Source organism: Arachis stenosperma, chromosome 2, assembly GCF_014773155.1.
Source record: "Arachis stenosperma cultivar V10309 chromosome 2, arast.V10309.gnm1.PFL2, whole genome shotgun sequence".
Classification (NCBI taxonomy): Eukaryota; Viridiplantae; Streptophyta; class Magnoliopsida; order Fabales; family Fabaceae; genus Arachis; species Arachis stenosperma.
In genome coordinates, this window is record NC_080378.1 from 36,394,137 (window position 1) to 36,417,387 (window position 23,251).

Here is a 23,251-nt window from a genome sequence, read left to right on the forward strand (position 1 = left end):
GACTACTATACCAAGTGGATAGAGGCCGAAGCACTAGCCAGCATATCCTCATCCAATTGTAGAAAGTTCATGTGGAGGCAGGTAATAACTCGATTCGGCATCCCAGAAGTTGTCATCTCGGACAACGGGACGCAATTCACTGACAAGAAGTTCATAGAATTCCTCAACGGCCTGGGTATAAAGTAGAAGTTCTCTTCAGTAGAGCACCCCCAGACAAATGGACAAGTCGAGTCCGCAAATAAGGTGATCTTACAAGGCCTCAAAAAGCGGTTGGGTGACAAAAAAAGTGCATGGGCCGATGAACTCGCTTCAGTCCTTTGGTCTTACCGTACAACTGAGTAGTCCTCCACGGGAGAAACCCCTTTCTGCCTGACATACGGAGTGGACGCGATGGTACCCATGGAAATCGGCGAGCCGAGCCCACGGCTACTTCTGAAAGGAGTAAAAGAAGTAGTGGAGATAGACCTAGTGGATGAGGCAAGGGAGATGGCCTATTTGACAGAAGTAGCGCTAAATCAAAGAATGGCCCTGCGTTACAACTCCAAAGTGCTCAAGAGGGAGTTCGAAAAGGATGACCTAGTCCTGCGACGCAACGACATAGGGCTCACACACGAGAGGGGAAGGAAAGCTAGCGGCAAACTGGGAAGGACCCTACAGGGTCAAAAAGGTGCTTGATGAGCGGATAATTTGTATGCTTTTTGGCATTGTTTTTAGTATGTTTTTAGTATGATCTAGTTAGTTTTTAGTATATTTTTATTAGTTTTTAGTTAAAATTCACTTTTCTGGACTTTACTATGAGTTTGTGTGTTTTTCTGTGATTTCAGGTATTTTCTGGCTGAAATTGAGGGATCTGAGCAAAAATCTGATCCAGAGACTCAAAAGGACTGCAGATGCTGTTGGATTCTGACCTCCCTGCACTCGAAGTGGATTTTCTAGAGCTACAGAAGCCCAATTGGCGCGCTCTCAACGGCGTTGGAAAGTAGACATCCTGGGCTTTCCAGCAATATATAATAGTCCTGGGCTTTTGTTCTCTGAATGAATGCTTGAACAGTGCATATGTCTTTTGAATTTGTGGTTCATGAATGATTGATGAAAAAGGAGACATGTTACTGAGGATCTGAAAAATCATAAAAATGATTCTTGAAGCAAGAAAAAGCAGTGAATACAAAAGAAAAAAAAAAAGGAAACGAAAAAAAAAATCGAAAAAAATCGAAAAAAAAAGAGAAGAAAAAGAAAGAAAAAGAAAGAATAAAGTTGTGTTCCAAGGCAATAAGAGTGTGCTTAAGAACCCTGGACACCTCTAATTGGGGACTTTAGCAAAGCTGAGTCACAATCTGAAAAGGTTCACCCAATTATGTGTCTGTGGCATGTATGTATCCGGTGGTAATACTGGAAGACAGAGTGCTTTGGGCCACGGCCAAGACTCAATAAGTAGCTGTGTTCAAGAATCATCATACTTAACTAGGAGAATCAATAACACTATCTGGATTCTGAGTTCCTAAAGAAGCCAATCATTCTGAGTTGCAAAGGATAGAGTGAGATGCCAAAACTGTTCAGAGGCAAAAAGCTAAAAGCCCCGCTCATCTGATTAATACTGATCTTCATAGATGTTTTTGGAATTCATTGCATATTCTCTTCTTTTTTTATCTTATTTGATCTTCAGTTGCTTGGGGACAAGCAACAATTTAAGTTTGGTGTTGTGATGAGCGGATAATTTGTATGCTTTTTGGCATTGTTTTTAGTATGTTTTTAGTATGATCTAGTTAGTTTTTAGTATATTTTTATTAGTTTTTAGTTAAAATTCACTTTTCTGGACTTTACTATGAGTTTGTGTGTTTTTCTGTGATTTCAGGTATTTTCTGGCTGAAATTGAGGGATCTGAGCAAAAATCTGATCCAGAGACTCAAAAGGACTGCAGATGCTGTTGGATTCTGACCTCCTTGCACTCGAAGTGGATTTTCTGGAGCTACAGAAGCCCAATTGGCGCGCTTTCAACGGCGTTGGAAAGTAGAAATCCTGGGCTTTCCAGCAATATATAATAGTCCATACTTTGCCCAAGATTTGATGGCCCAAACCGCCGTTCAAAGTCACCTCAAGAAATTCCAGCGTTAAACGCCGGAACTGGCACCTAATTGGGAGTTAAACGCCCAAACTGGCACTAAAGCTGGCGTTTAACTCCAAGAAGAGTCTCTACACGAAAATGCTTCATTGCTCAGCCCAAGCACACACCAAGTGGGCCCGGAAGTGGATTTTTATGTCATTTACTCATTTCTGTACACCTTAGGCTACTAGTTTTCTATAAGTAGGACCTTTTACTATTGTATTAAAAATCTTCTGATCTTTGGAACCTTTTTCTTTAGATCTTTTGATCACATTGGGAGGCTGGCCATTCGGCCATGCCTAGACCTTGTTCTTATGTATTTTCAACGGTGGAGTTTCTACACACCATAGATTAAGGTGTGGAGCTCTGCTGTACCTCGAGTATTAATGCAATTACTATTGTTCTTCCATTCAATTCCGCTTGTTCTTTGTCCAAGATATCACTTGTTCTTCAACCTGATGAAGGTGATGATTGACGCCCATCACCATTCTCAACCATGAACAAGGTGACTGACAACCATTCTTGTTCTACAAGCATTCGAGGCTTAGTGAATATCTCTTGGATTCCTGATTGCACGATGCATGGTTGATCGCCTGACAACCGAGTGCTCGCCTGACAAACGAGCCAGCCATTCCGTGAGATCAGAGTCTTCGTGGTATAGGCAAGAACTGATGGCGGCATTCAAGAGAATCCGGAAGGTCTAACCTTGTCTGTGGTATTCTGAGTAGGATTCAATGATTGAATGACTGTGACGTGCTTCAAACTCCTAGCAGGCTAGGGCGTTAGTGACAGACGCAAAAGTATCAATGGATATTATTCCGGCCTGAACGAGAACCGACAGATGATTAGCCTATGCTGTGACAGAGCATCAGGGACGTATTTTCACTGAGAGGATGGGAGGTAGCTGCTGACAACAGTGAAACCCTACACGAGCTTGCCATGGAAAGGAGTAAGAAGGATTGGATGAAGGCAGTAGGAAAGCAGAGAGACGGAAGGGAAGGCATCTTCATGCGCTTATCTGAAGTTCCTACCAATGAATTACATAAGTATCACTATCCTTATCTTTTATATTATTTTCGTTCATCATCATATACATTTGAGTTTGCCTGACTAAGATTTACAAGATGACCATAGCTTGCTTCAATGCTAACAATCTCCGTGGGATCGACCCTTACTCACGTAAGGTATTACTTGGACGACCCAGTGCACTTGCTGGTTAGTTGTGCGAAGTTGTGTAATGCCATGGAATTGAACCACCAAGTTTTTGGAGTTCATGACCAGGGATTATGAGAGTTGTGAAAAGTATTGTTCACAATTTCGCGCACCAAGTTTTTGGCGCCGTTGCCGGGGATTGTTCAAGTTTTGAGCAAGCTTTTGGTAACAATGCCTGGGATTGTTCTAGTTTGGACAACTGACGGTTCATCTTGTTGCTTAGATTAGGTATTTATTTTTTTTCGAAATTCTTGAAGATGAATTCTAGAGTTTCATGATGATTTGTTGAAATCTGGCTGGCTGAGAAGCCATGTCTAATCTGATTGGACCGAGGTTTCAACTTATCACCACAAGAGCTTGTTGATTTTCATCAATTTTGCTTTTGGAGCAGTGATCTGCTAAGGCTTGGCTGACCTTTGGTCATGTCTAGTGTTTTGGACCGAAGCTTTCTTTGAAAGCTTGGCTGGCTGTGAAGCCATGTCTAATTCCTGGACCGGAGTCTTAGACTAGCATTGCACTGATTCCTGAAATTCTCATTAAGAATTTTGATATCTTTTTCCACTTAATTTTCGAAAAACACAAAAAAAAATCAAAAAAAAATCATAAAATCCAAAAATATTCCTTGTTTGAGTCTAGAGTCTCATCTTAGGTTTAGTGTCAAATGCATGTTTTTGTTATATTTTTCGAATCCATGCATATATTTCTTTGTTTTGATCTTTGAATTCTTTTGGCTTGAGTGTTTATGTGTCTCATATAGTGTTAGTAGTATACAAACTGCTAAGTTTGGTGTCTTGCATGCATTGTTATTTGATTCTTATTGCATTTTGATTATTAAAAATCCAAAAATATTTTTAATTTGTGTCTTTTCAAGTCAATGATATAAAGAATTGAAGATTCAGAACATGTTGCAGAGGAATTATACAGAAAAAGCTGAGCATTCAAAAATGCCCAGTGAAGAAGGCAGACTGGCGTTTAAACGCCAGCCAGGGTACCTGGTTGGGCGTTTAACGCTCAAAGAGGTAGCATTTTGGGCGTTAAACGCCAGAATGTATACCATTCTAGGCGTTTAACGCCAGGATGGTGCTAGGGGGAAGATTTTGTTTTCAAAATCAAATTTTTTTCAAGTTTTCAAAGTTTTTCAAAATCAAATCTTTTTCAAATCATATCTTTTCAATCAAATGTTTTCAAAATCAATTTCTTTCCTTTTTCAAAGATACTTACTAACAATTAATGATTTGATTGAACATTTTTTGCCTTTTTTTTGTTGAGGAAGGTTTTATGTTTGAATCATATCTTTTCTTGTTAGGCAAGTCATTAATTTTCAAAATCAAATCTTTTAAAATTGTTTTCAAAACATATCTCTTAAAATTGTTTTCAAATCATATCTTCTCAATCACATCTCTTTAAAACTAATCATATCTTCTTAACCACATCTTTTTCAAAATAGTTTTCAATCAAATCTTTCTAATTTCTAATTTCAAAATCTTTTTCAAAAATCACTTGATTTCTTTTCCACTTTCAATTTTCGAAAATCAATTAAGTGTTTTTCAAAATGTTTTCAAAATCTTTTGATTGAATTTTCGAAAATTCTCTTCCCTCCTTCTCACATCCTTCTATTTATGGAGTACCACTCCTTCTTAATGCACAATTCGAACCTTATCTAATTAAAGTTCGAATTATTCTTCTCCTTCTTCTTTCTATTTCTCTTTTCCTCTGACACTTCAAGGAATCTCTATACTGTGACATAGAGGATTCCATATTTTCTCTTGTTCTCTTCTCTTTCATATGAGCAGGAGCAGAGACAAAGGCATTCTTATTGAAGCTGATCCTGAACCTGAAAGGACCTTGAAGAGAAAGCTAAGAGAAGCTAAAGCACAACTCTCTGTTGAGGACCTGACCGAATTCTTCAAGGAAGAAGAACCCATGGCAGCCGAAAACAACAACAATGCTAACAATGCAAGGAAGGTGCTGGGTGACTTCACTGCACCTACTCCTGATTTCTATGGGAGAAGCATCTCTATCCCTGCCATTGGAGCAAACAACCTTGAGCTTAAGCCTCAATTAGTTTCTCTAATGCAACAGAATTGCAAGTTCCATGGACTTCCAATGGAAGATCCTCATCAGTTCTTAGCTGAATTCTTGCAAATCTGTGACACAGTCAAGACTAATGGGGTTGACCCTGAGGTCTATAGACTGATGCTATTCCCTTTTGCTGTAAGAGACAGAGCTAGAATATGGTTGGATTCTCAACCTAAAGAAAGCCTGGACTCTTGGGAAAAGCTAGTCAATGCCTTCTTGGCAAAGTTCTTTCCACCTCAAAGATGGAGTAAGCTTAGAGTGGAAGTCCAAACCTTCAGACAGAAGGATGGAGAATCCCTCTATGAAGCTTGGGAAAGATACAAACAATTAATCAGAAGATGTCCCTCAGACATGCTTTCTGAATGGAGCATCATAGGTATTTTCTATGATGGTCTCTCTGAACTATCCAAGATGTCTTTGGATAGCTCTGCTGGAGGATCTCTTCATCTGAAGAAGACGCCTGCAGAAGCTCAAGAGCTGATTGAAATGGTTGCAAATAACCAATTCATGTACACTTCTGAAAGGAATCCTGTGAACAATGGGACTAGTCAGAAGAAAGGAGTTCTTGAGATTGACACTCTGAATGCCATTTTGGCTCAGAACAAGATATTGACTCAACAAGTCAATTTGATTTCTCAAAGTCTGTCTGGAATGCAAAATGCACCTGGCAGTACTAAGGAAGCTTCATCTGAGGAAGAAGCTTATGATCCTGAGAACCCTTCAATGGAAGAGGTGAATTACCTAGGAGAACCCTATGGAAACACCTATAATTCTTCATGGAGAAATCACCCAAATTTCTCATGGAAGAATCAAGAGAGACCTCAACAAGGTTTCAATAACAATAATGGTGGAAGAAACAGGCTTGGCACCAACAAGCCTTTTCCATCATCTTCTCAGCAACAGACAGAGAGTTCTAAGCAGAATACCTCTGACTTAGCAATAATGGTCTCTGATCTAATCAAAACCACTCAAAGTTTCATGAATGAAACAAGGTCCTCCGTTAGGAATTTGGAAGGACAAGTGGGTCAGCTGAGTAAGAAAGTCACTGAACTCCCTCCTAGTACTCTCCCAAGTAATACAGAAGAAAATCCAAAAGGAGAGTGCAAAGCCATAACCATGGCCAAATATGGAGAGGAAAGAGAGGAGGTGGACGCCATTGAGGAAGACCCCAATGGGCGTGCACCAATCTCCTCTGAGTTCCTCAATGAGGAACAATGGGAATCTGAGGCTCAAAATGAGACCATAGAGATTCCATTGGACTTACTTCTGCCATTCATGAGCTCTGATGAGTATTCTTTCTCTGAAGAGGATGAGTATGTCACTGAAGAGCAAGTTGCTAAATACCTTGGAGCAATCATGAAGCTAAATGACAAGTTATTTGGAAATGAGACTTGGGAGGATGAACCACCTTTGCTCACCAAAGAACTGGATGACTTGTCTAGGCAGAAACTGCCTCAAAAGAGGCAGGATCCTGGGAAGTTTTCTATACCTTGTACCATAGGCACCATGACCTTCAAGAAGGCCTTGTGTGACTTAGGGTCAAGTGTAAACCTCATGCCCCTCTCTGTAATGGAGAAATTAGGGATCTTTGAGGTGCAAGCTGCAAGAATCTCATTAGAGATGGCAGACAATTCAAGAAAACAAGCTCATGGACTTGTAGAGAATGTTTTGGTGAAGATTGAAGACCATTACATTCCTACTGATTTCATTGTCCTAGAGACTGGGAAGTGCATGGATGAATCCATCATCCTTGGCAGACCCTTCCTAGCCACAGCAAAGGCTGTGATTGATGTTGATAGAGGAGAGTTGATCATTCAAGTGAATGAAAAATCCTTGGTGTTTAAGGCCCAAGGACATCCCTCTATCATCATGGAGAGGAAGCATGAAGAGCTTCTCTCAAAACAGAGCCAAGCAGAGCCCCCACAGTCAAACTCTAAGTTTGGTGTTGGGAGGCCACAACCAAACTCTAAGTTTGGTGTTGAACCCCCACACTCAAACTCTAAGTTTGGTGTTGGGAGGTTCCAACACGGTTCTGAGTATTTCTGAGGCTCCATGGGAGTCCTCTGTCAAGCTAATGACATTAAAGAAGCGCTTGTTGGGAGGCAACCCAATGTTTTATAGTTAACTATTTTCTTTTGTTATTTTACTTTTTTGTAGGTTGATGATCATAAGAAGTCACAAAAACAATGAAAAAAGCAAAAACAGAATGAAAAACAGGAAGAAAAACAGCACACCCTGGAGGAGAAGAAGCTGGCGTTCAAACGCCAGTAATGCTAGCTGTTGGGCGTTTAACGCCCAGTCTGGCACCATTCTGGGCGTTTAACGCCAGAAAGGGGCACCAGACTGGCGTTAAACGCCAGTAAAGGGCAACAACCTGGCGTTAAACGCCAGGAATGGGCACCAGCCCGGCGTTTAACGCCAGAAATGGCTCAAAACGTGAATTTTGATGCCACTTGGTGCAGGGATGACTTTTCCTTGACACCACAGGATCTGTGGACCCCACAGGACCCCACCACCACTCTCTCTCTTCTTCCCCCACTCACCAATCACCTCAAAACCTCTTCCCCAAAAACCCTTCACCTATCAAATCCCATCTTTCTCTTCACCACTCACATCCATCCTTCATAAATCCCCACCAACCTCACCCTTCAAATTCAAACCACTTTCCCTCCCAAACCCACCCATAATGGCCGAACCATTACTCCCCCTCTCTCCTATATATACCCTTCTTCAACCCTTCATTTTCACACAACCTAAACACTACTTCTACCCCTCTTTGGCCGAACACACCACCATCTCCCTCTTCCTCATTTCTTCTTCTTCTACTCTCTTCTTTCTTCTTTTGCTCGAGGACGAGCAAACATTTTAAGTTTGGTGTGGTAAAAGCGTTGCTTTTTCATTTTTCCATAACCATTATGGCATCCAAGGCCGGAGAAACCTCTAGAAAGAGGAAAGGGAAGGCAAAAGCTTCCACCTCCGAGTCATGGGAGATGGATAGATTCCTCTCAAGGGTGCATCAAGACCACTTCTATGAAGTTGTGGCCTTGAAGAAGGTGATCCCCGAGGTTCCCTTTTCACTCAAAAAGGGTGAATATCCGGAGATCCGCCATGAGATCTGAAGAAGAGGTTGGGAAGTACTCACCAACCCCATTCAACAAGTCGGAATCTTGATGGTTCAAGAGTTCTATGCCAATGCATGGATCACAAAGAACCATGACCAAAGTGTGAACCCGAATCCAAAGAATTATCTCACTATGGTTCGGGGGACATACTTGGATTTTAGTCCGGAGAGTGTGAGGGTGGCGTTCAACTTGCCTATGATGCAAGGAGATGAGCATCCTTATACAAGAAGGGTCAACTTTGATCAAAGGATGGACCAAGTCCTCACAATCATATGTGAAGAGGGCGCACAATGGAAGCAAGATTCAAGAGGAAAGCCGGTTCAATTGAGAAGGCATGACCTCAAGCCCGTGGCTAGAGGATGGTTAGAGTTCATACAACGCTCAATCATTCCCACTAGCAACCGGTCCGAAGTTACCATAGACCGGGCTATCATGATCCATAGCATCATGATTGGAGAAGAAGTGGAAGTTCATGAGGTCATAGCCCAAGAACTCTACAAGGTGGCGGACAAGTCTTCCACCTTGGCAAGGCTAGCCTTTCCTCATCTCATTTGTCACCTCTGTTATTCAGTTGGAGTTGACATAGAAGGAGATACCCCCATTGATGAGAATAAGCCCATCACCAATAAAAGGATGGAGTACACAAGAGACCCCTCTCATCATGAGATCCCTGAGATTCCTCAAGGGATGCACTTTCCTCCACAAAATTATTGGGAGCAACTAAACACCTCCCTAGGAGAGTTGAGTTCCAACAGGGGACAACTAAGGGTGGAGCATCAAGAACACTCCATCATCCTTCATGAAATTAGAGAAGACCAAAGAATCATGAGGGAGGAGCAACAAAGACAAGGAAGAGACATTGAGGAGCTCAAGCACTCCATAGGACCTTCAAGAGGAAGGAAGAGCCGCCATCACTAAGGTGGACCCGTTCCTTGATTTCCTTGTTCTTTATTCTTCTGTTTTTCGAATTTAAGTGCTTATGTTTATCCATATTTGTGTCTTGTGATCATTAGTGTCTTAGTGTCTATGCCTTAAAGTTATGAATGTCCTATGAATCCATCACCTTTCTTGAATAAAAACGTGCTTAATTGAAAAGGAAAGAATTGCATGAATTCTGAATTTTATAATAGTTTAATTAATTTGATGTGGTGGCAACACTTTTGTTCTCTGAATGAATGCTTGAACAGTGCATATGTCTTTTGAATTTGTGGTTCATGAATGATTGATGAAAAAGGAGACATGTTACTGAGGATCTGAAAAATCATAAAAATGATTCTTGAAGCAAGAAAAAGCAGTGAATACAAAAGAAAAAAAAAGGAAACGAAAAAAAAAATCGAAAAAAATCGAAAAAAAAAAGAAAAGAAAAAGAAAGAAAAAGAAAGAATAAAGTTGTGTTCCAAGGCAATAAGAGTGTGCTTAAGAACCCTGGACACCTCTAATTGGGGACTTTAGCAAAGCTAAGTCACAATCTGAAAAGGTTCACCCAATTATGTGTCTGTGGCATGTATGTATCCGGTGGTAATACTGGAAGACAGAGTGCTTTGGGCCACGGCCAAGACTCAATAAGTAGCTGTGTTCAAGAATCATCATACTTAACTAGGAGAATCAATAACACTATCTGGATTCTGAGTTCCTAAAGAAGCCAATCATTCTGAGTTGCAAAGGATAGAGTGAGATGCCAAAACTGTTCAGAGGCAAAAAGCTAAAAGCCCCGCTCATCTGATTAATACTGATCTTCATAGATGTTTTTGGAATTCATTGCATATTCTCTTCTTTTTTTATCTTATTTGATCTTCAGTTGCTTGGGGACAAGCAACAATTTAAGTTTGGTGTTGTGATGAGCGGATAATTTGTATGCTTTTTGGCATTGTTTTTAGTATGTTTTTAGTATGATCTAGTTAGTTTTTAGTATATTTTTATTAGTTTTTAGTTAAAATTCACTTTTCTGGAATTTACTATGAGTTTGTGTGTTTTTCTGTGATTTCAGGTATTTTCTGGCTGAAATTGAGGGATCTGAGCAAAAATCTGATCCAGAGACTCAAAAGGACTGCAGATGCTGTTGGATTCTGACCTCCTTGCACTCGAAGTGGATTTTCTGGAGCTACAGAAGCCCAATTGGCGCGCTTTTAACGGCGTTGGAAAGTAGACATCCTGGGCTTTCCAGCAATATATAATAGTCCATACTTTGCCCAAGATTTGATGGCTCAAACCGGCGTTCAAAGTCACCTCAAGAAATTCCAGCGTTAAACGCCGGAACTGGCACCTAATTGGGAGTTAAACGCCCAAACTGGCACTAAAGCTGGCGTTTAACTCCAAGAAGAGTCTCTACACGAAAATGCTTCATTGCTCAGCCCAAGCACACACCAAGTGGGCCCGGAAGTGGATTTTTATGTCATTTACTCATTTCTGTACACCTTAGGCTACTAGTTTTCTATAAGTAGGACCTTTTACTATTGTATTAAAAATCTTCTGATCTTTGGAACCTTTTTCTTTAGATCTTTTGATCACATTGGGAGGCTGGCCATTCGGCCATGCCTAGACCTTGTTCTTATGTATTTTCAACGGTGGAGTTTCTACACACCATAGATTAAGGTGTGGAGCTCTGCTGTACCTCGAGTATTAATGCAATTACTATTGTTCTTCCATTCAATTCCGCTTGTTCTTTGTCCAAGATATCACTTGTTCTTCAACCTGATGAAGGTGATGATTGACGCCCATCACCATTCTCAACCATGAACAAGGTGACTGACAACCATTCTTGTTCTACAAGCATTCGAGGCTTAGTGAATATCTCTTGGATTCCTGATTGCACGATGCATGGTTGATCGCCTGACAACCGAGTGCTCGCCTGACAAACGAGCCAGCCATTCCGTGAGATCAGAGTCTTCGTGGTATAGGCAAGAACTGATGGCGGCATTCAAGAGAATCCGGAAGGTCTAACCTTGTCTGTGGTATTCTGAGTAGGATTCAATGATTGAATGACTGTGACGTGCTTCAAACTCCTAGCAGGCTAGGGCGTTAGTGACAGACGCAAAAGTATCAATGGATATTATTCCGGCCTGAACGAGAACCGACAGATGATTAGCCTATGCTGTGACAGAGCATCAGGGACGTATTTTCACTGAGAGGATGGGAGGTAGCTGCTGACAACAGTGAAACCCTACACGAGCTTGCCATGGAAAGGAGTAAGAAGGATTGGATGAAGGCAGTAGGAAAGCAGAGAGACGGAAGGGAAGGCATATTCATGCGCTTATCTGAAGTTCCTACCAATGAATTACATAAGTATCACTATCCTTATCTTTTATATTATTTTCGTTCATCATCATATACATTTGAGTTTGCCTGACTAAGATTTACAAGATGACCATAGCTTGCTTCAATGCTAACAATCTCCGTGGGATCGACCCTTACTCACGTAAGGTATTACTTGGACGACCCAGTGCACTTGCTGGTTAGTTGTGCGAAGTTGTGTAATGCCATGGAATTGAACCACCAAGTTTTTGGAGTTCATGACCAGGGATTATGAGAGTTGTGAAAAGTATTGTTCACAATTTCGCGCACCAGTGCTCGGCAAAGGCGCCTACAAATTGGAGAAGCTCAACGGCAGGGAGATACCGAGAACATGGAATGTAGGTAACTTGAGAAGATTTTATTCCTAGCCCGAGCACGCCGGCTAGGCGGTTCGATGAGTTTAGTGATTCACTGTTGTTAAAACACTCACCACGGATATATCCCTGTTTAACTGCCGATTAATGTTTACTTAACAAATTTGCTCTTTTATTTTTGCTCAACTATGCATCACACGGCAACAAGTTCCTCAAATCGAACGATAAACGAGATAACGACACGGCACCCCGGGAGCCAAACAAGTTAAAAAGTCATAATAAACGGCCGCAATAATAATAATAAAGCCACGATAAGGCCTCGCCAAAGACGCTAACGTAATGGTAAACAAATGACGAAGCGGCAGGCATACAACGGCAGAACGAAAACAAGACAAAATGCAAACACTACCGGGTAAACGGAAAAGCATAATATTGACAAGCCGACCAAGCGATTAATAAAGTACGACAAACTAGTTCAAAAAGTTCTACAACAAAGGCACAAAAACACAAGGTAAAAGAGTTCACTTCCTAGGCATATCAACAATCTTACCGTCCTTGATCATCTTAAAAACCCCGATGGCCGAGGTATCAAAGTCGGGAGCCACGATCTTCACCTGAGCCTTGAGAGCCTCCTCAGTCATAAAGATCGCACTCTTTCCTTGCTCTCGGACCTCCTTGTGTTTCTTCCTAAGCCCTTCAGCCTCGTCCTGAGCAGTCTTGGCAGCCATGATGGCCGCATCTCATTCCTTCTACAAGGCGACTAACCGACCTTGTGCAGCGCTAAGCTGGCTTTCCAAAGTCGTTCCCCGCTCTGTCAGACGAGATACGGAAGCATCGACAGTTTTCAGTTTCTCTTCAACAAACGCAGCCTTCTCCTCGGCAGTCTTAAGCTCCTTCTTCGCCTTAGATAGCTGCCCCTGGAGTGTTTCAACTTGAGCTTTGAATTTGTTGTTGGCCGGAGCGGCAGACTCGAGCTTCCGACGTAGTGTTTGCATACCTGTCAACTCGAACTCAGCCTTCCAAGCAATGGCCGCACCGCGAAGGAGAGTGCGATACATCCATCGCGCCTGCCCCACTAGGTCGGTACCGTGAAAATGTTCTTTTATGCCCAGAAGCAATTGGGAGTCTATGAACGACCCGGCATCGAAGTTTCGCTCCATCATGGTAAGGATCCCCTCGGGGCTAGAATGCGACCTTTGCCTCTTGGGGGTAGGCATGACCCTCAAGTCATCATCCTCAGCCTGTTGGATGGAAGATGAGTGCCCGATGCCAGCCGTCTCCTCGAGAACAGGGGAAGCGTGTGCTGCATCGGCAACTTTATCCAACTGGACGCCGTCGCGAGGTGAGGGCGCCGCTTGGTCCCCCTCGTTCCTGGGAGGAACTACCGATTGCCCGTTGGCCTTTTCCCCATCACTTTCCTCTAAGAAAGTTTTGTACAAGCTTTCGAGGCCGGTCACTTCAGCAGACATTTCCACTACAACATAAACGAACAAGTTAGTCAATAATCAGCATAACAAACCAAAGAAACAACCATGCAAAAAAAAAAAAGACACGACAAAAGTGACTCACGAATATAATCCCTGGCGACCTCCCGGCTACCCATAAGGAGGTGGGGGTTTACATGGTTTCCCCCAAAAACGGCCCACAGCACGTCGGCAATTTTTCTATCCACAGCCGACATCCCCTTGTAAGTTACCTTAATAAATGCGTTGGACCTCGCCACGAAACTCCAATATGTCGGGATGAGGCGCTCCCCCTCCAACGACAACCAGAAAGGTTGACGACCCTTGACCGGCCGCACCTTGAAATACTTATCCTTAAATCCATGATAAGAGTCCTCGAATAAGCCAAATATCCTCCGTCCCTGGGCAGACCGGAAGGACATAAACCCCTTCCTCGCCTTCCCCTCCTTCGAAGGGTTCGTAAGACTAAAGAAGTATAGGAAGACATCGACGGACACCGACAGCTCCAAGTACTCGCATACCATCTCGAAACAGCGGATTGAAGCCCAACTATTCAGATGCAGCTGCGACAGTGCCACGGAGATCCGACTAAGGAGCCCCATTTGGAAAGCTGAGAAGGGGATGCAAACCCCCACTTGGATGAACATGGCCTTGTAAAACCAAATCCAGTCGGCAACCCGAGGGGCGTGAAAATTGAGCTCATAAAACCGCTCATGAGGGGCAAGAACGAAAACTTCATAGTTGGCCTCCTCGTCAGTACCCTCGCAGAGGTACTCGGCCTAACGGAACTCGGTAAGCTTGATAAACCCATATTTCATGAGTTCTTTTGTGCTTAATTTGAGTGATTTATATAATCCTTCACCTACTTATTCACATTAATTGCATGGTTTTACTTTCCCTTCCTTATTATGTCGTATTGTGAAAAACATGTTTCCTAAGCTTTAAAAAGTAATTATTTTAATTACCTTTATTTCCATTCGATGCCATGATTAGTATGTTGAGTAGTTTTAGATTTTCTAAGGCAGAATGACTTAAAGGATGGAAAAGGAAACATACAAAAATGGAAGGAGAAAGCAAAACGGAGCTTTAAGAAAACTGGTGTTCACGAGATCGCATGGACGACGCGATCGCGTGCCAGAAGCGAAGATTCAGCGACGCGGCCGCATGACTGACGCGACCGCGCACCTTGCACGCGGACGCGTGACAGAGGCCACGCACCAGAAAATTACAGAACACGCCCCAGCGAGTTCTAAAGCCCTTTTTGGCCCAAATCCAAGTCCAGAAAGCATAGACCAGAGGTTATGAAGTGAGGGAAAGCATCCATTCAAGGAGAGCTCACCAATTTTTAGTTTTCTATGATTTAGATTTAGTCTAGAGAGAGATTCTCTCTCTCTGAGGATTTAGGACTTCTTCTTGTTTTGGGAGTAACTCTGGATCCAGGTTTAAATGTTCTTTTATTTTAGTTCTATAATTATTTATTCCAGCATTTGAATTGATCATTTACTTTTATAATTTAATTTATGAATTATTCCATGTTACAGATTATTATTTGAATTAATGATATTGAGGTATTTTCAGTTTATTATTGCTCTTGTTAATTTATGATTATCATTGTTTACGATTTGAAGATATTTTATTCTAGCAATTTACTTTTTCCTCTTTTGGTCCTGGTTAAGAATTCAGTAACTCAACAATTATCAAACTCAACATAATTGATAATCGTTATCTTGCTAATTGAGCTGAACTTAAATAATCCCAACCTTTTCTTAAGAAATAATTAGGATTCAAAGGTCAATTTAATTAGTCCCTTGACTTTCCGTTGCCCTGGTAAAGGTTGACCAAGTGGAATTTAGATACAACTTTCATTATTGTTGAGAGAGATCACCAAGTTGGACTTCCAATTTCCCTTATCTTGCCAAAAGTTGTTTTACAATTATTTATTTATTTTTAATTGCCATTTAATTCACTCGTCATTTAAATTAATTGCTTCTCATATTCTAAACCCCGATTACAACCTTTATAGCCAATAATAAGAACACACTTCCTCGCAGTTCCTTGAGAAGATGACCCGAGGTTTGAATACTCGGTTAACAATTTCTAAAGGGGTTTGTTACTTGTGACACCCAACACGTTTGTACGAAGGGATTTCTGCGGTTTAGAAACTATATCTACAACGCGACTGTTTTTATGAAATTCTATACTGGCAAAAATCCTGACGTCAAAATGGCGCCGTTGCCGGGGAACTGCTAACGTGTGCCTTGTTATTGGTTATTGTAAATATTTTTCTTTTGCTTGTTTATTTATTTTCGTTTTTCCTTTTTATCTTTATTTAATACTATGAACTCTCACCCCTCTCGCTTTGAGTTTGGTTCTAATATTGTTAAAGGAAATAGAAGTTACATCAGGAATGTGCATCAAGGTCAGACCAATTAAGGATGGATGGAACCAAGAGGATCTAATCAACCCTTTTGGCAGCAACACCCTCCGAGATATCCTGGACAAAGACCATTCTACTGCGGATACCCAGCTGAAAGATATGGTGGACAACCTTGTAACTACCAACAAGCCCCACCCCGTGCATATGAACCATCCCTTCAACATAACCTCGAACCACCACACTCACAAGCTTCTCTTCACCATTCGCCATCATATGATCCTTCCTTACCCCAATACCAATCCAATCGTTCCCAGTCATCACCACTTCCCTATGTATCATGTCTAAGTCCAGCAAACCGCGAAGCAGAGGATCGCCTAAAAGAAACAGTAATTAAATTTCAAACAACCATTCAGCAACTGGAGCACGCACTAATCCAATGGGCCACTAAGCGCTCAAATATACAAGGATCAACCACAGCTCCATGTGGACAACCCGATGAAGAGCGTAGCATGAAAGAAATACTAGAGACTCCAGTGGACAAGGCAGAGAATGAATTCGTACTAGAACAAGTGGAAGAAGCTGTCATTGTTCAAAAAGAAGAGTTGGTTGAAGATCTAGGCGATGCTGAACCTCCATGGAAATCTAGAATTGAGGAAAACTCCATCCAGGATGCTACAGTTGATGCTAAGGAAGATACTGTACAATCTCCAAGGCAAGTCGTTTATGAGGAATCAGACAGAATAATCCAAGAAGCAAATTCCCTTGATGATGATATTCACAAGTCTAGCTCTCTTGGTGATGAACTTGCGTCCGCAAGTGAATTCTTTGAGATCGAAGAATCTTCCCCAAGTGAATATGAAGATGATGCGGAGGTAGATTTCTCTCAACCTCCAATCTATGACTTGAGTGATGAGGAAGACATAGAAAACTTTGACCAGGATACAGATACAATTGAAGATCTTTGCAAAGAAGTGGAGGAATTCACAGAAGAGCACAAGGAAACGAAACTTGTAGAACCACCAAAAATACCTATCCCAAGGCCATTACCACCTAATACAAGCTTCAAGTGGGTACAATCCTTGACTTATAACTTCACTTATTCACTTGAATATGGTTTGCTCGAAACAGATGGCCAGCTTAGAGCTCTCTGCGGCTTTAAGAGTAAGAGGGAAATGGCTCGTACTCTGAGCTGGTGCACAAGGTTCAATAAGGTTCCACGCTTCACCTCGATGTACACGGATTGGTATCATGCTCAATTGCATGGATCACGGAGAACGTTTGGTCACCACAGTGAGATTCTACTTTTTAAACCGCCCGGATGGAGACATGTAGATCAAGACGGAGGCGGATTTAAAAGCAAGGCTTGGAATCCTGGAGTTTATTCGGACATTTGTCGTCCCGGGAGCCGAACAATATATTTAAAGCTGCTCAGAAGCTTCACATGCCTAGTTTGGGACCCCGGAGGCTATTGGCATTCCAAGCACTGGTGGAAATTTTTGGACGAATTTAAACATAAACCACCATAACAGGATGCTCCTCCAATGTCCAACTTAAGGACTTTAACTAAAAGTGCTAGGTGGGAGACAACCCACCATGGTATGGTCGCTTCTTTTTCAATTTATTTCTTGTTGATTGCTTTCCTTTTTCCTTCTTCATTTTAATCTATTAAACCTGGAATCATGCATAGCATTCATGTTAATCATTGCATTATGCATTTTACATGCATATATATATATATATATAAAAGGGTTGCACGATGCGACCGCATGCCCCATGCGATCGCGTCATATTGCGAAAACACCACCCGCGCGACCGCGTGACTGATGAGCGGATATTTTATACGCTTTTTGGGGGTAATTTCATGTAGACTTTAGTATGTTTTAATTAGTTTTTAATAGAATTTTATTAGTTTTTAAGCAAAAATCATATTTCTGGACTTTACTATGAGTGTGTGTATTTTTCTGTGATTTCAGGTATTTTCTGGCTGAAATTGAGGGAGCTGAGCAAAAATCTGACTTAGGCTGAAAAAGGACTGCTGATGCTGTTGGATCCTGACCTCCCTGCACTCGAAATGGATTTTCTGAAGCTACAGGAATCCAATTGGCGCGCTCTCAATGGCGTTGGAAAGTAGACATCCAGGGCTTTCCAGCAATATATAATAGTCCATACTTTGCGCAAGGATAGACGACGTAACTTGGCGTTGAACGCCAAGTACACGCTGCTGTCTGGAGTTAAACGCCAGAAAAACGTCATGATCCGGAGTTGAACGCCCAAAACACGTCATAACCTGGAGTTTAACGCCAAGAAAGGCCTCTACTCGTGGATAGCTTTAATCTCAGCCCCAGCACACACCAAGTGGGCCCCAGAAGTGGATTTCTGCACCAATTATCTTAGTTTATTCATTTTCTGTAAACCTAGGTTACTAGTTTACTATTTAAACAACTTTTACAGACATTTCTTGTATCTCATGACATTTTCAGATCTGAATTACATACTTTTTGACGGCATGAGTCTCTAAACTCCATTGTTGGGGGTGAGGAGCTCTGCAGCGTCTCGATGATTTAATACAATTCCTTTGTTTTCCATTCAAACACGCTTGTTCTTATCTAAGATGTTTATTCGTGCTTAATTGTGAAGAAGGTGATGATCCGTGACACTCATCACCTTCCTCAATCCATGAACGTATGCCTGACAACCACCTCCATTCTACATCAGATTGAATGAATATCTCTTAGATTCCTTAATCAGAATCTTCGTGGTATAAGCCGGATTGATGGCGGCATTCATGAGAATCCGGAAAGTCTAAACCTTGTCTGTGGTATTCCGAGTAGGATTCCGGGATTGAATGACTGTGATGTGCTTCAAACTCCTGAGGGCTGGGCGTTAGTGACAGACGCAAAAGAATCAATGGATTCTATTCCAACCTGATTGAGAACCGACAGATGATTAGCCGTGCTGTGACAGAGCATAGGAACGTTTTCACTGAGAGGACGGGAAGTAGCCATTGACAACGGTGACACCCTACATAGAGCTTGCCATGGAAGGAGCCTTGCGTGTGTTGAAGGATTTCAAGGAAGAGTTGAAGTCAAAGGACAAAGCATCTCCAAAACTCCAACATGTTTCTCATTACTGCACAACAAGTAACACTGTTATTCTCTTTTATTTTTATAATCAAATCTGGTAATTTCACTTTTAATCCTATTGGCTTCCTGACTAAGATTAATAAAATAAACATTGATTGCTTCAAGCCAATAATCTCCGTGGGATCGACCCTTACTCACGTAAGGTATTACTTGGACGACCCAGTGCACTTGCTGGTTAGTTGTGCGAATCACAAATTCGTGCACCAAGTTTTTGGCGCCATTGCCGGGGATTATTGAGTTTGGACAATTGAAGGCATATTTTATTTCTTAGATTAGGAATAATTTATTTTTGTTGTTATAGAGTCATTAAATTTTGATAGGATAGTCTCTTTTCAAAAATTTCTTTTCAAAAATATTATTTTTCTTAATTAATTGTTAAATTTTCGTGAGTTTAATGTCTTGTTCTAAGTTTGGTGTCAATTGCATATCTCATATTTTTCTTTAAAATTTTCGACTTGTGTTCTTTGTTCTTCATTGATCTTCAAGTTGTTCTTGCTTATTTTTCTTGTTTGATCTTGAGTTTTTCTTGCTTTGTGTCTTTTCTTATTCACTTGTGTTCTTTTTAAAGCATTAATTGGAATATCTAGAACAAGTGTTATATTTATTCCCAATTGGCTAGAGTATTGGCTTACATTCTTGATAATTGGGTATACGCTTTGGAACCTTTTTCAAAAACAATTTTTCTTGATTTAATTTTGTGCCAAACTTTAAGTTTGGTGTTTTCTTGTTAATCTTTCATAATTTTCGAAAATTTTATTAAAGTTTTCTAAAAATTTTAAGTTTGGTGTTCTTTCTTGTGTTCTTGGTGTTCTTGTGAATCTTCAAAGTGTTCTTGAGTTTTTCTTGTGTCTTGATCTTAAAATTTTTAAGTTTGGTGTTCCTTGGTGTTTTTCCTCCAAAAATTTTCGAAAATAAGGAACATTAGATCTAAAAATTTTAAGTCTTGTATCTTTTGTGTGTTTTTCTCTTTCATCATAAAATTCAAAATTCAAAAAAAAATTATTTTCTAACTAATTTTAAAACTACATTTTCGAAATTTTTAATATAAAATCCAAATTTTTCGAAAAATTTTCACAAAGTATCTTCAAAATATTTTTCATATATTCCATTTTTGTTATTCCACTACTATAAAATAAATAAAATCAACATATAAATTATCCCTTGTATTCCATTATGGAAGTAAGTATGAATGGACAAGACAAGAGGACTCTAGGGTCATATGCTAACCCCACTACTGCTTCATATGGGAGTAGCATCTGTATACCCTCCATTGGAGTTAGTAGCTTTGAGTTGAATCCTCAGCTCATTATCATGGTGCAGCAAAACTGTCAGTATTCTGGTCTTCCACATGAAGAGCCTACAGAGTTTCTGGCACAATTTTTGCAAATTGCTGACACAGTACATGATAAAGAAGTGGATCAGGATGTCTACAGATTATTACTGTTTCCATTTGCTGTAAAAGATCAAGCTAAGAGGTGGTTAAATAACCAGCCTAAGAACAGCATAAAAACATGGAAACAGCTGTCAGAAAAATTTCTGAATCACTATTTCCCTCCCAAACGGATGACACAGCTAAGGCTAAGCATCCAAGGCTTCAAACAAGGAGATAATGAATCTCTTTATGATGCCTGGGAGAGATACAGAGAGATGCTAAGAAAATGCCCCTCTGAAATGTTTTCAGAATGGGTGCAATTAGACATCTTCTACTATGGGCTTACAGAAAAAGCTCAGATTTCTCTAGACCACTCAGCTGGTGGATCTATACACATGAGAAAAACAATTGAAGAAGCTCAAGAGCTTATTGATACAGTTGCCAGAAATCAGCATCTGTACCTGAGCAGTGAATCCTCTATGAAAGAAGAAGCTAAAACAGTAACTGCAGAACTCAGTCCAGTGGATCAGGCTAATGAGTTCAATCAGCAATTAGACTTTCTAACTCAGCAGCTAGCCGAATTCAAGGAAATATTACAGGAAACAAGAATAGCCAACAGGAACATGGAAGTACAACTAAAGCAGACAGAAAAGCAACTGTCAAAACAAATAACAGAAGAATGCCAAGCAGTTCAATTAAGAAGTGGGAAAACATTAAATACCTCACTTCAAAGCAGCAGGAAACCAAGAAATGAACAAGTGGATACTCAAAATCCCTCTGAGGACATTCAGAGCCCAGAGAGGAATAAAGCTGGCGTTGAACGCCCAGACCATGCTAATTCCTGGCATTCAACGCCAGAAACAAGCATGAATCCGGCGTTGAACGCCCAAAGGGAGCATGGTTCTGGCGTTCAAACGCCAGTAACAAAGGGGGAGATAGCGTCTAACGCAACTCCAGCTCCCACCTCTGGCATTCAAATGCCAGTGGGGGATCAATCACCTACGAGTGCTGATGATAACCCTTCTAAAAAGGCTTCCCAACCCACTTTTGTAGGTAATAAACCTGCAGCAACTAAGGTTGAGGAATACAAAGCCAAAATGCCTTATCCTCAAAAACTCCGCCAAGCGGAACAGGATAAGCAATTTGCCCGCTTTGCAGACTATCTTAGGACTCTCGAAATAAAGATTCCGTTTGCAGAAGCACTTGAGCAAATACCTTCTTATGCTAAGTTCATGAAAGAGATCTTAAGTCATAAGAAGGATTGGAGGGAAACTAAAAAAGTTTACCTCACTGAAGAATGCAGTGCAGTCATTCTGAAAAGCTTACCTGAGAAGCTTAAAGATCCTGGGAGCTTTATGATACCATGCACATTAGAGGGTACTTGTACCAAGCAAGCTTTATGTGATCTTGGGGCAAGTATCAACTTAATACCTGCATCTACTATCAGAAAGCTTGGTTTAACTGAAGAAATTAAACCAACCAGGATATGTCTGCAACTTGCTGATGGCTCCATTAAATACCCATCAGGCGTGATTGAAGACATGATTGTCAAGGTTGGGCCATTTGTCTTTCCTACTGACTTTGTGGTGCTGGAAATGGAGGAGCACAAGAGTGCAACTCTCATTCTAGGAAGACCTTTCCTAGCAACTGGCCGAACCCTCATTGACGTCCAAAAAGGGGAAGTAACCTTGAGAGTCAATGAGGAGGAGTTCAAGTTGAATGTTGTCAAAGCCATGCAACATCCAAACACCCCAAATGACTGCATGAGTGTTGATATTATTGACTCTCTGGTAAGAGAGGTCAATATGGCTGAGAGTCTCGAATCAGAGCTAGAGGACATCTTTAAAGATGTTCAGCCTGAATTGGAGGAATCAGAGAAGATAATAGGACCTCTGAAAATCCCTCAAGAAGAGGAGAAACCTCCAAAACCCGAACTCAAACCATTACCACCATCCCTGAAATATGCATTTTTGGGAGAAGGTGATACCTTTCCTGTAATTATAAGCTCTACCTTAGAGCCACAGGAAGAGGAAGCACTAATTCAAGTGCTAAGGACACACAAGACAGCTCTTGGGTGGTCCATCAGTGATCTTAAGGGCATTAGCCCAGCCAGATGCATGCACAAGATCTTACTAGAGGATAATGCCAAGCCAGTGGTTCAACCACAAAGGCGGCTGAATCCAGCTATGAAAGAAGTGGTGCAGAAGGAGGTCACTAAATTACTAGAGGCTGGGATTATTTATCCTATTTCTGACAGCCCCTGGGTAAGCCCTGTCCAAGTTGTCCCTAAGAAGGGAGGCATAACAGTGGTTCATAATGAAAAAAATGAACTGGTTCCTACAAGAACAGTTACAGGGTGGCGTATGTGTATTGATTATAGAAGACTCAATACAGCCACCAGAAAGGATCATTTTCCTTTACCATTCATAGACCAAATGCTAGAAAGACTAGCAGGTCATGAATACTACTGCTTCTTGGATGGATATTCAGGTTATAATCAAATTGCAGTAGATCCCCAGGATCAGGAGAAAACGGCGTTCACATGCCCATCTGGAGTATTTGCATACAGAAGGATGCCATTTGGCCTGTGCAATGCACCTGCAACCTTTCAGAGGTGCATGCTCTCCATTTTCTCTGATATGGTGGAAAAATTTCTGGAAGTCTTCATGGATGACTTTTCAGTATTTGGAGACTCATTCAGCTCCTGCCTTAACCATTTAGCACTTGTTCTGAAAAGATGCCAAGAGACTAACCTGGTTTTAAACTGGGAAAAATGT

At 41.2% G+C, this 23,251-nt stretch overlaps 1 non-coding gene across 1 annotated transcript; it reads right to left on the reverse strand.

The window, feature by feature from the left end:
* Window positions 1–5,641: 5,641 nt before the first annotated feature.
* Window positions 5,642–5,749, reverse strand: LOC130964410 (small nucleolar RNA R71). Its single transcript, XR_009080506.1, has one exon. It is a non-coding gene; the product is annotated as a small nucleolar RNA R71 (small nucleolar RNA).
* Window positions 5,750–23,251: the final 17,502 nt, after the last annotated feature.